The following is a 14,601-nucleotide window of genomic DNA, read 5'->3' on the forward strand; positions in this document are numbered from 1 at the left end:
TTCTCTGTCTTCTTCAACCAGTCTCCAAATGCAAAACATTGTCATCTCTGCCTGGATGACTTTGACAGCCACCTCACTGGTACCCCGCATCCATTCTTGTCCCATTACCATCAACTGATCACCCAGTAGTCAGAGGGATGCTATAAAAACACAATTCTCAATTTACCTGAAACCCTTTAATGGCTTCTCACTGCCTTTAGAACAAAGGCCAAAATCTTGTAACATAAGCTACAAGGTCCTCTGTAGGCTGGGCCATGCTTAACTCTCTGCCTCACCTCTCCATCACTACCTCTTCCGGTCTGTACCCCAGCCCAACAGGCCTTCTTTCAGTTCTGACACCCCTAGTGGCCACAGGTCCTTGGCACATGCAGTCCATTCTATCTGGAACATCAGTGCCCTCACCCTTTGCTTTTCTGGCTCATTCATTCATTCATTCATTCATGATTTAATTCATTCGACAAGTATTTGAGCCCCTCCCATGTGCCAGGCACTGTTTAAGTGCTAGGGATCAGCACTGAATAAAACAAAATTCCTGTTCTCACGGAGCTTGCATTTTAGTGGGGAAAACAAAAAAATAACTGGTCAAAAAGTAACTGAATAGGTAAATACTAAAAACACAACAGTGTCAGGAGTTGAAAGTGCTATGAAAACAAACACAGCAGGGAAAAAGAATTGTGAAAGCCGATGCTCTCAGAGGAGTGTCCCAAAAAGCCCGCTCTGGAGCAGGGACGCCTGTGCAGAGCACTGAAGCATGTGAATGACCCAGGCAGGTAAATGGGGGAAGAACGCTGCAGGCCGACAAAGCAGGAAGCACAGACACCTCGAGGAGGGGATGTGCAAGGGTTGTCTGAGGCCCAGCCAGGAGCCAGTGTGACTGGAGTGGAGCGGGCAAAGGAAAGAGTGACAGAAAGTAAGGGTGGAGAGGCAGCCAGGGGCAGGTCACGCAGGGTCGTGCAGACTGTGGTAAGGAATCCGGATTTACTTTTACGCGGATGGGAAAGCATGAGGGGGTTTTGAGGAAAAGAGTGATTTGATCCATTGGAGAAGGACCCCCTGGCTGCCATGTGGAGAAAAGGCTGTAGGGGCAAGAGGAAAGCAGGAGGCCAGGGAGGAGGCTGCTGTGGTGGCCCAGGCAGGACACAGTGGTGGCCCAGCCCAAAGTGGTAGTGGTGGAAGGGACGGGATTCAGGATATATGGTCAGAAGTGACAGCTGGCAGGACGTGCTGACGGACTGCATGCCTGAGAGAGAGTGTAGGATGCCAGAGAAGTGCAGGCCCAGATGGCCGAGGGAACGACTCTGCATCTGAAGTTCTCAGCTCTAAGGTTCTTCCTCAGGGAGGCCTTCTCTCGTGCCCAGATTAGACGAGGGCTCCTGTACAGGGGGAGAGCGTTACCCATCCTACGTTTGCAGAAGAGGAAAGTGTAACCCGCACATTCCTTTCTTCGTTAGCTCTGTGTTTTGGGGAGCCCCACGAGGATTGGTTTGGGCATGGTATTACATTCTGCCAGGAGCCAGAGACTCGATTCTGCTCTCATCTATTTTTCCCCACATAAACAAAGGCTCAGACATGACATGTGGCCGAAAAATCACACCAGGAAGGTGCTGTCATTAGCTCCATCTGGCCCATGAGGAAACTGGGTCTCAAAAACGTTCAGAAATCTGTCCAGGGCCACAGAGCTAAGTGGAGGAGCTGGGATTCAAAGCTGAGGCCTGCCCTGCACGGGGTCACTGCTGCCTCCTCAGCTAAGAGGAGAGAGACAGGCCCAGCGCTCAGAGGAGAGGGGGAGCGCGTTGAAGAGCAAACCCAAGGAAAGGATAGGACAAGTTCATAAGTAGACTCCAGCTACACATCTTTTAAAAACCGAGGCCTAAATTTGTAAAGTTTTTGTTGATTTACAACAGAGCACTGCCCTTAAGCAGCAGGTGAACCAGGAAGGTACAATTCAGGTCAATTTGAAACCAAAACAAGCAAAGCAATCCTGAGAAACCATTTCTCAGGGAGCACACTAGTAAAATTTAAAATGAACCCCCCATACTACCACCAGTGCTGCTGAAATTGTAAAACTGGCTTCAGCCTCTTGGCTAGTGGCTGGTATTTTTCATTCACACTATTTGTCAGTCTGTCATTCTCCACTTGTATGATGACGTGATTCATGCCACCCTCCCGGACTAGACTGGAAGCTACAAAAAGGCAGGCTCTGTGTCTATTTCACTCATATTATGCCCCCAGCACTAACTCAGTGCCTGGCACCAGTAGATAATCAATTTGTAACTGTTGCATAACTGGATATTGCTGTTGGCATTATTAACTTTTTGGAAAGCAATGAGGCAACGTGTGGTAAGAGCTACAAGATGTAATGTTATTTGACTAGTAATCTACACCTATGGAAAGAGTCAACAAAAGCAAAAAAAAAAAAAAAAATGAAAAGGAAGAAATGAAGATACTCATTCCAGGATATCTGTGAAGGTAAAAACAACAAAAATGCCTGGGAATGGTTTTATTAAATGATGATACATCAATATAATGAAATAAAAACCAGCCTTAAAGTCGCAGTCATATGGATTCTACTCACGTGGACGGGAATGTTCAACACAAAGGAAAAAAGCGTGTACTTCTCAAATGTGGTCATGTGAGTAGGCAGAAAGGAAACTGACATTTTTTGTTGGTGGGACTGAAACGGACAACTGGTCCTTGTTATTGGATTCTGGGCCCAGAGCCCTTCCCTTAACTACACCAGAAGTTGGAGCCTGTCCTGGACTGGTGCCCTACAGCATCTTGTCGTGGTCAGCCCAGGAGAGGTGCTCAGCAAACACCCACTGAACAGGTGTCCACTATCTGTGTTCTTCCAATCTTCGGCGATCGCTCTCTTCTATTTCCCACTTCATCTACTGTCCAGTCAGTTAGGAAGTGCTATCGAGGCAAACCGATTCATTCATTCATCCACGAAAGGTCTGATAAGGGCCTACCGTGTGCCAGTCACTCTTCCAAGCGCTGAGTTAGAGAAATGAACGAAGCAGACACAGATAGTCTTTCTCTCATGGGAGTTACATCTTAGTGGAAGACACAAGACTGCTAACGAAAAATCTACCATGTCAGGCCACCCCGGCCTCCATTTTTCCCCTCCTCCAACTCTGCCCGGCTGCCAGTTGTATTTTAAAGTGCAAATCAGAGTTCATACATCCGGATTACAACACCGTCTAAGCTACTCAGGACATTGGTTAAATTTCTTATCATGCACACAAGCCCCTCAGGGTCGCCCCTGCTTACCTTTCCAGCGTCACCGGCAGGCACCCACGCACCCTGCAGGCGGAGACGTGTTCATGACTGCCACCCTTCTACGAGGAGTGCTCTCCAACCGGAGATCTCCGCCCACCAGCCACTCGAGCGCACCCCTCTGGGACAGCTTGCTTCTCTCCGGCCCCGCGCCTCCAGCTCCTGGGACGCACAGCACTCACCACCCAGTCTTACAATCCTTTACGTGGACAGGGAACTGTTCATCTCTGCCAAACGGCAGGCACGGAAGAATCGTCTGTGGGGGTGAATGAAAAAGAAACGGCAGACATTCCAACAAACACGCTAAGAACCCGGGAGACGTATGCACTTCCGGGTGGCGGCTCGGTGGGCACCGCAGGACGCGAGACGTAGGTGCCTCTTCCTGGGCTCCTCTAGGAGCAGGGCTCGGTGGTCCGGAGGACCCGGGTAGACGCGAGGGGAGAGCGCACCGTCGGCGTCTGCGCAGTAGCCGCCCTCCGCGTGGAGGCGGGGTCGAGCAGAGCCTGGGGCGGGGCGCGAGGGCTCCGCTGGCCAATTAGCGAGCGCGGCTCCACCGGGGGGCGGGGCGAGGCGCGACTGGGCGGTGGAGGGGGCGGTGCCGAGACTTGGGAGTCCCTAGCCTCACGCTCTGCCGCGCTGGTCGGCGACCAGCTCTTGTGGCGCCGGGGTGACCGAAGTTTTCCTTGCTGATCCTTGTCCTAGAGACGGTCTCTCTAAATTAAGATCTACCTGTTCCCTTCTCTGGAGTCTGGCTCGGTCCAAAAGTGTGTGAGGAGCGCACGAAAACTTTAACGTGCACACGAATCACCTGGTATCTTGATAAAAATGCACATTCGGTAGGGCTGGGGGAGACCCCAAATGCTGCATTTCCAACAAGCTCCCAGGGGATGCGGATGCTGTAGACTCTGTGACACACTTTGAGGAGCAAAAGTGTGAAACGTGGTTCTCAAAGTGCAGTCCTGGGACCGGCAGCGTGAGCATCACCGGGGGATTGTTAGAAATGCGGGTTATTGGACCCCGTTCCTCACCTGATGAATGAGAAAGTCCTGGAGTGGGGCCCAGCGGTCAGTGTTTGACGAGCCTTGTAGGTGGTTCTGATGCCTGCTGGAGGCTGACAACCACTGGACAGTGGAAAAGTCGAAATGAGCCTCATCCTTGAACAGACGTCTGGCTGCGGTCAGTTCGCCTTATCTGACTAAGCTTCAGTTTCTTCAGCTGAAAAATCAGGATAAAAATACTAATGCCTTCCTAGTGAATCTATGGTGAAGAGTTAGTGTGAGATAATGGATGTATAGCTCTTGGCACACATCACAAGCATGCTATAAAAGTTAGCAGTCATTACTATCGGGCCGCCCCGTGGCCAGGTGGTTAAGTTTGTGCGCTCCACTTTGGAGGCCCAGGGTTTTGCTGGTTCGGATCCTAGGCGCAGACATGGCACGCTCATCAGGCCATGCTGAGGCGGCATCCCACATACCACAACTAGAAGGACCCACAACTAAAAAAAATACACAACTATATACCGGGGGGCTTTGGGGAGAAAAAGCAATCATTACTATCTATATGGACTGCCAAAGGGCAGTGCAGGAGCGGGTAAGGCAGCTGCCTGAGGTGCCGGGAAAGTCTTCAGGGAAGAAACCTGCGAGTTGACATCTGAACCAGCGTCTTGAAGGATAGGGAAGGCGGGGAAGTTGAGAAAAGGCATTCTACGAACAGGGAGCACACAACAGGCATTCTCAGGAAAGGGCCGGGAGTGGGGGGCAATGTATTCTGGAAGGAAGACAGGAGAGGGGTCTGCAGAATAAGTCATAGAGACCTTGTGTGCCATGCAATGAAGTTTTCAATCCATTCTTTAAGCAGAGAAAAGGGCTTTGGGGGAATAGAGATCTGCCTTGTTTACTAGGATGGCAAATCTTGCTACTGTGGTGGGGAGGCTATTTGAGAGGCAGAGAGACCAGTGTGAAGGCTATGGTGATAGGTCAGACCAGAATCAATGAAGACCTAGGCTAAGGCGCTGGCATTGAAACTAACAGGAAAATACTAGAAGGAGGAAGTGTTTCTTTGTTAAAACGGACAGAACTTGGTGGCCAATTGGATGTGGAGGACGAGGGAGTGGGAGGAATCCATGATTGCTTCTAGGTTTCTAGCTTGGCATAGGGGTGAACAAGTGTGTCATTCCCTAAATATGTAGGAGAAAGAACATGTAAATAGAGACAGTGCAAATAGAGATCAAAGGCGGGACCGCAGGGACCAGAAAACCTTTAAGAAGTAGGTAGAGGAAGAGAAGAGAGAAAAAGAGTCCAAGAAGGAGTGGACTTAGGAGTGGCCAGGAGGAAGCCCAGGGAAGCTGGTGTCCTGATCGCCTAGAGAGAACGTCAGTAGGTGCTGGTGGACAGTTATTCTGAAGGTTGGGAAGACATTAGGTAGGATGAGGACCAAAAACAGGCCACTAGATTTGATACTAGTTGGCCATTGGTGGTGAGCCTCGAAAGAGTAATTTCACTAGTGTGATAGGGACAGAAAGAGATTTTAAAAGGGATGAGGTGTGGAGGTAAACATATGGAGAAATAACATCAAACTACTCTTTCAGTCCACCAAAGGAGAAAAGACAGGGCTGTAATGGTGGTGACCTCAACAATATTACCTCTCAATGATGGTGACTTTCCACAAATACCTTCATCTGGAGGAATGAATAATATAATTTCACTTATTTGGAGTGCCTCTTCCAAATGAGTGAATTTCAGAAAGCAATGACATAGACAAAGAGGGATTTTTCTTCAAACAACAGATGTACCTTAAATTAAACTATTTCGATGTGATTATCCTGCTTGTCCACTCTGGAAATGATACCACCTCTGCCATTTACCACTATTGATGCAGATAATCAATAATGGATCTATTGGTAAGAGAGAGAAGGTGAGTTTTATTTGAGCCAAGCTGAGGACTTATAACCTGAAAGTGCGGTCTCCACCAAGGAAGAGAGCAATCTGGAGAAGCTTAGTTTGGAGCATGATTATATACCATTTCAGAACAAAAAACAGACACCGAGCGTGCAGGGATACACTTTTTTTTCAGAGTCAAAAGGAGATATTTTGCTGCAGTTAAGCACATACACAGTGAGTCAACCTGACCCCGGCTCCTGGGAAGAAAAACTTATCTTCAAAAGAGCATTGGTATTGATGTCAGAGGACAGAAGGCATTCATCCTTATCTTCAAAGAGTGCATTATTTGCTTTGGGATAATGTTTAATGTTTAAAGCAGATGTACAGTGCATGTTTGACAGACCATAAGTCAGGCTGCTGTTGGGAAAAACAAGTTAGGCAGAATCAGGTTTAAACCTGATGACTTCCCCATATGCCTCCATGGGGGACTGGAATTGGCCACCCCAAATGCATCTCTTTGACCTGAGGATTACTTTGGGCTGGTTGCTTTTTAAAACTGTAGACATGAGAGAAACTCTAAAAAGTAGAATTTACTTACACTTTGTAAGAAACATTTACATTGTAAGGGAAATCTCCATCTGTAAGGTGTCTCCCTCTATACCGGGAAGAGGGGGGAAGACCTTATCTCTAGAAACTCTTATCGACACCGAAGGCAAGGACTTAAATTTGCATAATAACCTTACTCTTGTTTACTGTGCTTTTCTGGTAATCTCCCATAACTGACTTCCTCCACCGGCATCCTCCTCCTTTGTCTTTAGCTGAAGATGGTATTTAAGATGAGAACCTCCACCATTTTGGTGAGTTGCTCAGTTTTCCTGAGTCTCTCCTGTGTATACATGCTTTAAAGCTTTGTTTCATTTTCTCCTGTTACTCTGTCTCATGTCAATTTAATTCATAGCCTGGGCAGAGGAACCTAGAGTGGGTAGAGGAAATTTCTTCCTCCCCTACACCTCTGATATGTGAAAATTTCTTATTATTTTCAACGCCACTTTGGTCTTAGGATTTGAGAAACGGAAGAAGAAGGAAAACCCAGGAAGGGGCGAGAGAATTTTCTGGATCACTGAGTTGTCGTTTGGCAATGAATTCAAGCTGCCAGAAGAAGAATCAGAATACCTCATACACTGCCCCTGCCATCCCACCCTGACCTACTGGATTACTGACTTTAGGAATTTTTTCAGGACTCTTGGACCTTGCAGGATGTGGCTGTGTACGTCACCAAAGGCGAATGGAGTTGCTGTACCAGGGTCAGAGGGCTGTCTTTAGAGAATGTCATGCTGGAGAATTACAGGAACACGGTTTTACTGGCTAAGGATTCTGCCATCTAGAGAGGAGGCCTTTTGAGTTTCTGTTGTAATGAACATTTATTGCTTTAAGAACCACAACTCTTAATTTAGCCATATTTTGAGTGTAAGTTCCATTTTGTTGATGTTAGTGGGGAGGGGATGGGGTATACACTGGGCTGCAAAGAAAAAGGAGAGGCTGTGAGTAATGGTCCAGGTCTTTTAACCAGAGTTGCCCCAATAAGGGACACGTTCTAACTGGGTAACTTTGGATGCGAGCAGGTCAGTTTGTCTTAAGCTTGGCTAACTAGTAATCAACCCAAACAGAGAAATATTGACGTTCTAATTTTAGTTCAATGTAAAATATTTATTTCATGATAGGTTTTTTACATGGGTTTTTTTTTTTTTCCATCTTTTTGGCTTTGCTGTGTTTATAGATGTCTTTTTATTATGGTAGCTGCTGCTTCCTTTTTTGCTCTGTTAAACATTTCAAGCATAAAATTGGAAAAAAAAAAAAAGATCCTTGGATATTTGAAAGTAGGTAAAACTGAAAACGGTTCCTAAAAGGATAGTTAACGCTCAAAAAGGGATAAGCTCTGTATGTCTGTTACTGAAACAAAGTGGGTTCCCTCCTGGTGGGTTAAATCAGCCTCTCCACCAGAAGGAGTTGTCTCACAAAGTAAAGTATATTTGCAGCAAATAGGAGGCCAAGTGGAATCATTTCCAAAGTCATGGTGTCCTTGAACAAAGGGAAGAGGGACACTTATTTCGGATAGGAATGAATATTCAAAAGGGAGAGGAGGATATTCACTTGCTCAGGCTCAGCTGGAAAACACACTTCCACATACACTGCAGGTTGCAGTAATAAGGCCTAAGGTCCTCGGGAAAGATCTTAGCATTAAAAGTAAGGCAAAGGTCATGGGCGCAGCTCTGGTGGTGAGGCCTGGTCCGGTCCAGGGTGGTTGGTGATTGCATCTCCTTAACATAACAAAAGGAAAAAGAACAATTTGGAAAAACGGTTCAATGCTTCCAGACTCCCCCCTTGAGTTCCTCAGGGCAATTAGTTGCTGACGTGTCCCGTATGAAATGCATTTAGTCTAATAGGTGCTTTTTTTTAAACGTAAGCTTAAGGTGGAAATACACTTAGTGAATTGGCTAAAAATTCCATGAAATACTCAAAACTAGGCGAAAGAGAAAAAATGCATGTAAAAATACAAATATTTTCAAATGGGGAGGAAATCATTTTATTTAAGAAATGTTGGGAAAAAACTCCCTGCCATTCGTCTTGGCAATGACTTTTTGGACATGACACAAAAAGCACAGGCAACAAAAGCGAAAATAAACAAGTGGGACCACATCAAACTAAAATGCTTCTCCAGAGCAAAGGAAACCATCAACAAAATGAAAAGGTGACCTACAGAATGGGAGAGGATATTTGCTAATCACATATCTGATAAAGGGTTAATATCCAAAATATATAAGGAACTCATACAACTCAAGTGCAAAAAGACAAATAATCCAATTAAAAAATGGGCAAAGGACCTGAATAGACATCTTTCTGACAGACATATAAACGGCCAACAGGTATACAAAAAGGTGCTCAGTATCAGTAATCATCAGGGAAATGCAAATCAAAACCACAATGAGATATCACTTCACACCTGTCGGAATGGCTATCAAAAAGATAAAAGATAATAACTGTTACTGAGGATGTGGAGAAAAAGGGAGCCTTGTGCACTGTTAGTGGGAATGTAAATTGGTGCAGCCACTATGGAAAACAGTATGGAGGTTTCCCCCTAGAATAAAAATAGAACTACTATATGATCCAGCAATTCTGTTTTTGGGTATATAGCCAAAGGAAATGAAATCACTGCCTTGAAGAGATATCTGTACCCACATGTTCATTGCAGCACGATAGCCAAGATATGGAAGCAACCGAAGTGTCCATTGATGGAAGAATGGATAAAGAAAATGTGGTATACATATAAATATACAATGGAATAATATCCCAGCCATAAAAAAGAAGGAAATCCTGCCATTTTTGACAACACAGATGGACCTTGAGGGCATTATGCTAAGTGAAATAAGTTAGACGGAGAAAGACAAATGCTGTCTGATCTCACTTACATGTGGAATCTTAGAAAGCTGAACTCATAGAAAGTTAGAGTAGAATGATGCTTGCCAGGGTGTGGGGGGTGGGAAAATGGGGAGATGTTGGTCAAAGGATACAAAGTTCCAGTTACAAAATGAGTAAATTCTGGCAATCTAATGTCCAGCAGGGTGACTATAGTTGTCAGTACTGTATTCTATACTTGAAAGTTGCTAAGAGAGTGGGTCTTAAATGGTCTCACCACACCAAAAAAAAATACATGTATCAAACCATCATGTTATGCACATTAAACTTACACAATATTATATGCCAATTAAATCTTAACAAAGCTGGAAAAAAGAGAGATGTTGGAAATGTGACAGATAAGACTTTAAGTGATTCACTATAAGTAAGTGTATGAATAGATAATTAAACCATTAGCTATTAGTGGCTCTAAGTGAATTAGCTTTAGACAGCGGATTTCAAGCAAGCTGACCTAGAATTACTTTGAATGTGCTGCATTTCCTATTTAATTACTTAAATAGTTGTTAGATTCAGAGAGATTCAATCATTGACCATTTAATTATGTAAATTGATAAGAAGCCACAAACACCAATGATTTAGAATCCATTGGTAATAAGATTGTAAATCCATAGGGTCGGGGTTACTGAGGAGTGAGGAAGCTCGTGGGGTACTGGAGAGTGCACATGCAGCCTGGAACTCAAGTTTTAGGGTAACACCGAGGTAGCCCAACAAAACAGATCTGAGGGGCGGGCCCCATGGCTGAGTGATTAAGTTTGTGCACTCTGCTGTGGTGGCCCAGGATTTAGCTGGTTCGGATCCTGGGCGCAGACATGGCAGCACTCGTCAGGCCATGTTGAGGCGGTGTCCCACATGCCACAACTAGAAGGACCTGCAACTAAGATATACAACTATGTACTGGGGGGATTTGGGGAGATAAAGCAGAAAAAAAAAAAAAAACTGGCAACAGTTGTTAGCTCAGGTGCCAATCGTTAAAATAAAAAGACAGATCTGAGGCCAGACGGGCATGTTGGATTCCAGTATTTGACCTCTGCTGTTTGTGACTTGGCTTTATTCATGCTAATTATAACCAGTTTACCAGTGAGAGGAACCCTCTCCATCTTTGTGGATTTGTCCTTTATGATAGCAATTGAATTTTAAAGCTTTGAGTAATTATTCATTTTAAATGGGAAACCTATTTGGTGATGGCTGCATTAGACAGTGGCAGAGGGGCAGAAACAACCCTTAGTATAGAGACCAAACATTTTCTTTCCCGATTCTGAAATATAAGGAAAAGGACTGTTTTAAACATCCAGGTATGCGGTTTGTGCAATTCGTTACAGCTCTATCGCTTTTTTAGACCATCTGTGCAGTTCACCATTATATCTTTCCTTTGGGAAATGCCACCATACACCTGGATGGGCCCAGAGTTTTTGGGTCAAGATGAGTCAAGCAGATTCCCTCTCGGGACTTAGCCATAGTTAGCCCAGCCTCTGCCTGTGGCTGACCTGAGGGCTGTGTAAACTCAGCAGCTGTGGGGGGTCCTCATTGTGCTCTGTGCATGAGAGTCAGACCAAGCCCGTCTATATATAGAGAGAAGAATGCAGGGCATATACAAAGGAAATCGGAGACAAGAGAACCTGTGGACTGAACAAAAGATCCTGAGGGCAGGGCTGCCTCGGTCGGCTGGTGTCCTTTCAGGTCCCGGTGGGTCCCTCCTGTGGGTGTCTACAGTCCTAAGGTTAGATCCTGGGGAAAGACTGTCCTCTTTTCCTTTTTAAGCTAACTCAAGTTGGTTTCTATTATTTGCTACAAATATATAATGCAGGGGATTAGCGGGGTTTCTTTCTGATCTCCACAGTTGAAAATTTCAAAATATAGCATAGCCCCGAGCCTGCCGGGAGACCTGGAATGCGCCCAACTGACCCTGGATGTGGAACTAACTCGTGGTGATCGTAGGTGTTCACATTTTCAGGCAATTATATGATTTCCCAGGGCAGCCAAATAAGTTATATCATGGGTTATAACCATGTCATTTCGTTAAGCAGTTTCAAAACCTCTTTATTTTGAAGTATAACACACATGCAAAAAAGTACACCAGAGTAGAGCTCAGTGATTTTTACCAAATGAACCACCACGTAGCCACCACTCAGTCAAGACGTAGAACATTCCTAGTGTGGAGGATCAGAGTGGCCACCTCACACTATGTCGCTTTGCCTTCATCATTTTCAAGAACAAAAGACTCTGAAAGAAACTTTGACCCTCCCCTGAATGGCCTGAAAGAAATTTAAGATAGAAGGCCTGTCCCCAGGACAGGCCATTGCCATAGATAACTCTGAATATTGGTAGACTGGGAGGGTCCTTGCTAAGCCCACTCTTATCAGATTTCTATTTATCAAAATTTGCTTTTCCATTTCCATGTGAATTGCCTGCCTCCCCTTTGAAGGCTCAGACCGCTGCCTCCAACACCTTCCTTTGTCTTTAGCTGAAGATGATATTTAAGCTGGCAGCTTGGCCATTTTGGTGAGTTACCCAGTTTTCCTGAGTCTCTCCCATGTATACATGCTATAAAGCTTTGGTTAATTTTCTCCTGTTTTTCTGTCTCAGGTGAATTTAATTCATAGCCCAGCCAGAAGGACCCATTGGTTAGAGGATTTGTCTTCCTTCCCTACGCCCGTCTTCCAGAAGCTTCCCCTCCCACAATTTGGACCCACTACCAATATTACACCCTCCTACCTCTCCAATAGTAACCAATATCCTGATTTTTACAGTCACAATTTCTTTTTATGCTTTTCTTTATAGTTTTACCACCAAAAATGCATCCCTAAATACTATAGTTTGGTTTTTTTGTGTGTGTTTAAACTTACTTGTACTGTTTAGTGTCTGGTTTTTCTCACTGAATTTGTTGTTTGTGAGATTCATCCATATTATTGTATGTAACTCCAATTTGTTCATTTTTCATTGCTGCATAGTATTCCATTGTATGGATGTACCAAAATTGTACTTTGCATGATTATGTTTAAACAGAGTGCAAAACCAGACAAAAATCATCTGTATATTTGAAGTTGTGTTAGCAGTCATTCTTTGTGGGGGCAGGCAGAGATTGGAAAAGACTGTGAGGGGTTTTCTGGGATGCTGTCCTATTTTTTTGTCTGGGTGTCTATATTCACATTGTAAAAATTAATTGAGCTGTAAACTTATGATTTGTGCACCTTTAAGTATGTATAATTTACTTTGATAAAATGTTACCAAAAAAAAAAAAGAAAAAAAGAAAGCTAACTGGCCTCCCAGCCAGCAGCCCTGGAGTTGGTGTATGTCCCCAGGAGAAAGGCAGCCCTCAAGGCCAGGCTCACATTGCAGAGCCTCCTTCCTTTCCTGGATTCTGGGCTGGTAATTCTTCACTCTTTTGTTAACTCTCTGATGCCTTCAAGCAGATGTGTTTTGTCTTCTGACTGGGTTTTGAGTCTCATCACTATGAGACCTGAGCTGAATTACCCTGCCTACTATTATCAGAAGCAAAAGTCATCACATCGTTTTTTCAGGGCTCCAAATTAAATTGAAATCATGGCTAAAGGGAGAGTCACATCTGTTAAAAAATTTTAACTTCATTTTATTGGTCATTGTTGCCCAACGTTCTTTCTAAGAAGAAAATGTATCTTATGATCACTCAAACATTTATGTTGTTAAAGTCAGATTTTGTTTACAAATTTACTTAGTTAATCACACTAAATAATCAGAAGAGATCTATTTTTCTATTGAAATACAACATCTCTCCAAATTTTCCTTTGCTGGTCAACTATTTTTCTTCACATAGTGAGACTTATTCTATAAATGTGAACTGACTATCAACATACACCAATAATAAAATACACCAATCTGGGCTTTGGCAGTAATAGGAAGGTTTCTTAAGCTGTACGTTACCTTTTAAGCTTTAAAAATCCCTGTGGAAGATGCTTTTCCTTTCTCCCGGCATTTTAATTTGGATATGCTCACTCGAGAAAGAGCCAATGAGTTAGTTGTCCTTTTTGTTCAGCTTGTTTTATCCTCCTTCTTAAAGGAACTCAGCCCCGAGAAGCTTCATCCCGAAGGCCTCTTCAGCCAATTCAGATTCATCCTTCTGGTCATTTCTTTCTTCTGCTCCAAAGATTTCAAGAGCTAAGACGGACCTTGGATGGCTTCAGCTTCATTTTGCCATCACAGAACATGTCTCCCCACTTCCTTTGCCATCATTAGGACTTCCAGTTAACACATCCACTCTGATCTTCTGGCCAGATGGAGAGCGAGAGGACAGAGGGGACTTGAGAGGGTCTGTCACAGGTGAGTGAGGGAAACAGGACAAGGCAGATGGGAGAGAAATAAGAAATAATCAAAAATCCTAAGGACCTGGTTGTTGTGCTTGCATGTGAGGGATGGAAAGGTCTTCTCAGTGATGCTCCCCTTCCTACTCTGTCTAATAAAATGAAGCATTGTATTGGTGGCCGTATAATTTATTATCCAAACAGGGACACTTTTGAGAGTGAAACAGTAGTGATATTGTTACCGAGTTAAGAGCCTGCTGCCCAACGCCCACAGAAGCCGATACTATGAGAAAAGAAAGAGCTTTATTGCATGGCTGACCAGCAAAGAGACAGGAGGCAAAACTCAAACTGGTCTCCCTGAGCTGAAGCCGGGACAGGCTTGCAAGTAGTTGGGAGTGGGAGAGGTTTTGCAAAATGCTACGTTGGCGGAATCTGATTGGATGGCGGGAGTGTAAGGGTCTTATGAGTTGTGTGTGCTACAAATCAAGGGACCACTTGCTTCTTGTTAGGTTTTCTGCACCACTTTCTCATCACATCAAGTTCCGTAGTTAGGGAGCTTTTGGCTCCTAGGTGGCTCGAGGTCATCTGAGGACAAGGTTTCTGTCTTTTGCACATGCTCCTGCTACACGACTTGCACTTTTTGCTCATTGCTCCTGCAAGATAACTTTGATATTTTGTTATTGATACAATAGGGCCCA

The 14,601-nt window shown here is 44.5% G+C and overlaps 2 long non-coding RNA genes across 2 annotated transcripts; both read right to left on the reverse strand.

Annotated features, from left to right (window-relative positions):
* Positions 1–2,485: 2,485 nt before the first annotated feature.
* On the reverse strand, positions 2,486–3,768 carry LOC138917097 (uncharacterized). The gene is made up of 2 exons (XR_011424597.1): positions 3,271–3,768; positions 2,486–2,994 (listed from the first exon to the last, which is right to left on the reverse strand). It is a non-coding gene; the product is annotated as an uncharacterized lncRNA (long non-coding RNA).
* A 4,101-nt stretch (positions 3,769–7,869) lies between these two features.
* On the reverse strand, positions 7,870–14,065 carry LOC138917099 (uncharacterized). The gene is made up of 2 exons (XR_011424599.1): positions 13,527–14,065; positions 7,870–8,473 (listed from the first exon to the last, which is right to left on the reverse strand). It is a non-coding gene; the product is annotated as an uncharacterized lncRNA (long non-coding RNA).
* Positions 14,066–14,601: the final 536 nt, after the last annotated feature.

This window comes from Equus caballus, chromosome 13 (assembly GCF_041296265.1).
Source record: "Equus caballus isolate H_3958 breed thoroughbred chromosome 13, TB-T2T, whole genome shotgun sequence".
In the NCBI taxonomy this organism is placed as follows: Eukaryota; Metazoa; Chordata; class Mammalia; order Perissodactyla; family Equidae; genus Equus; species Equus caballus.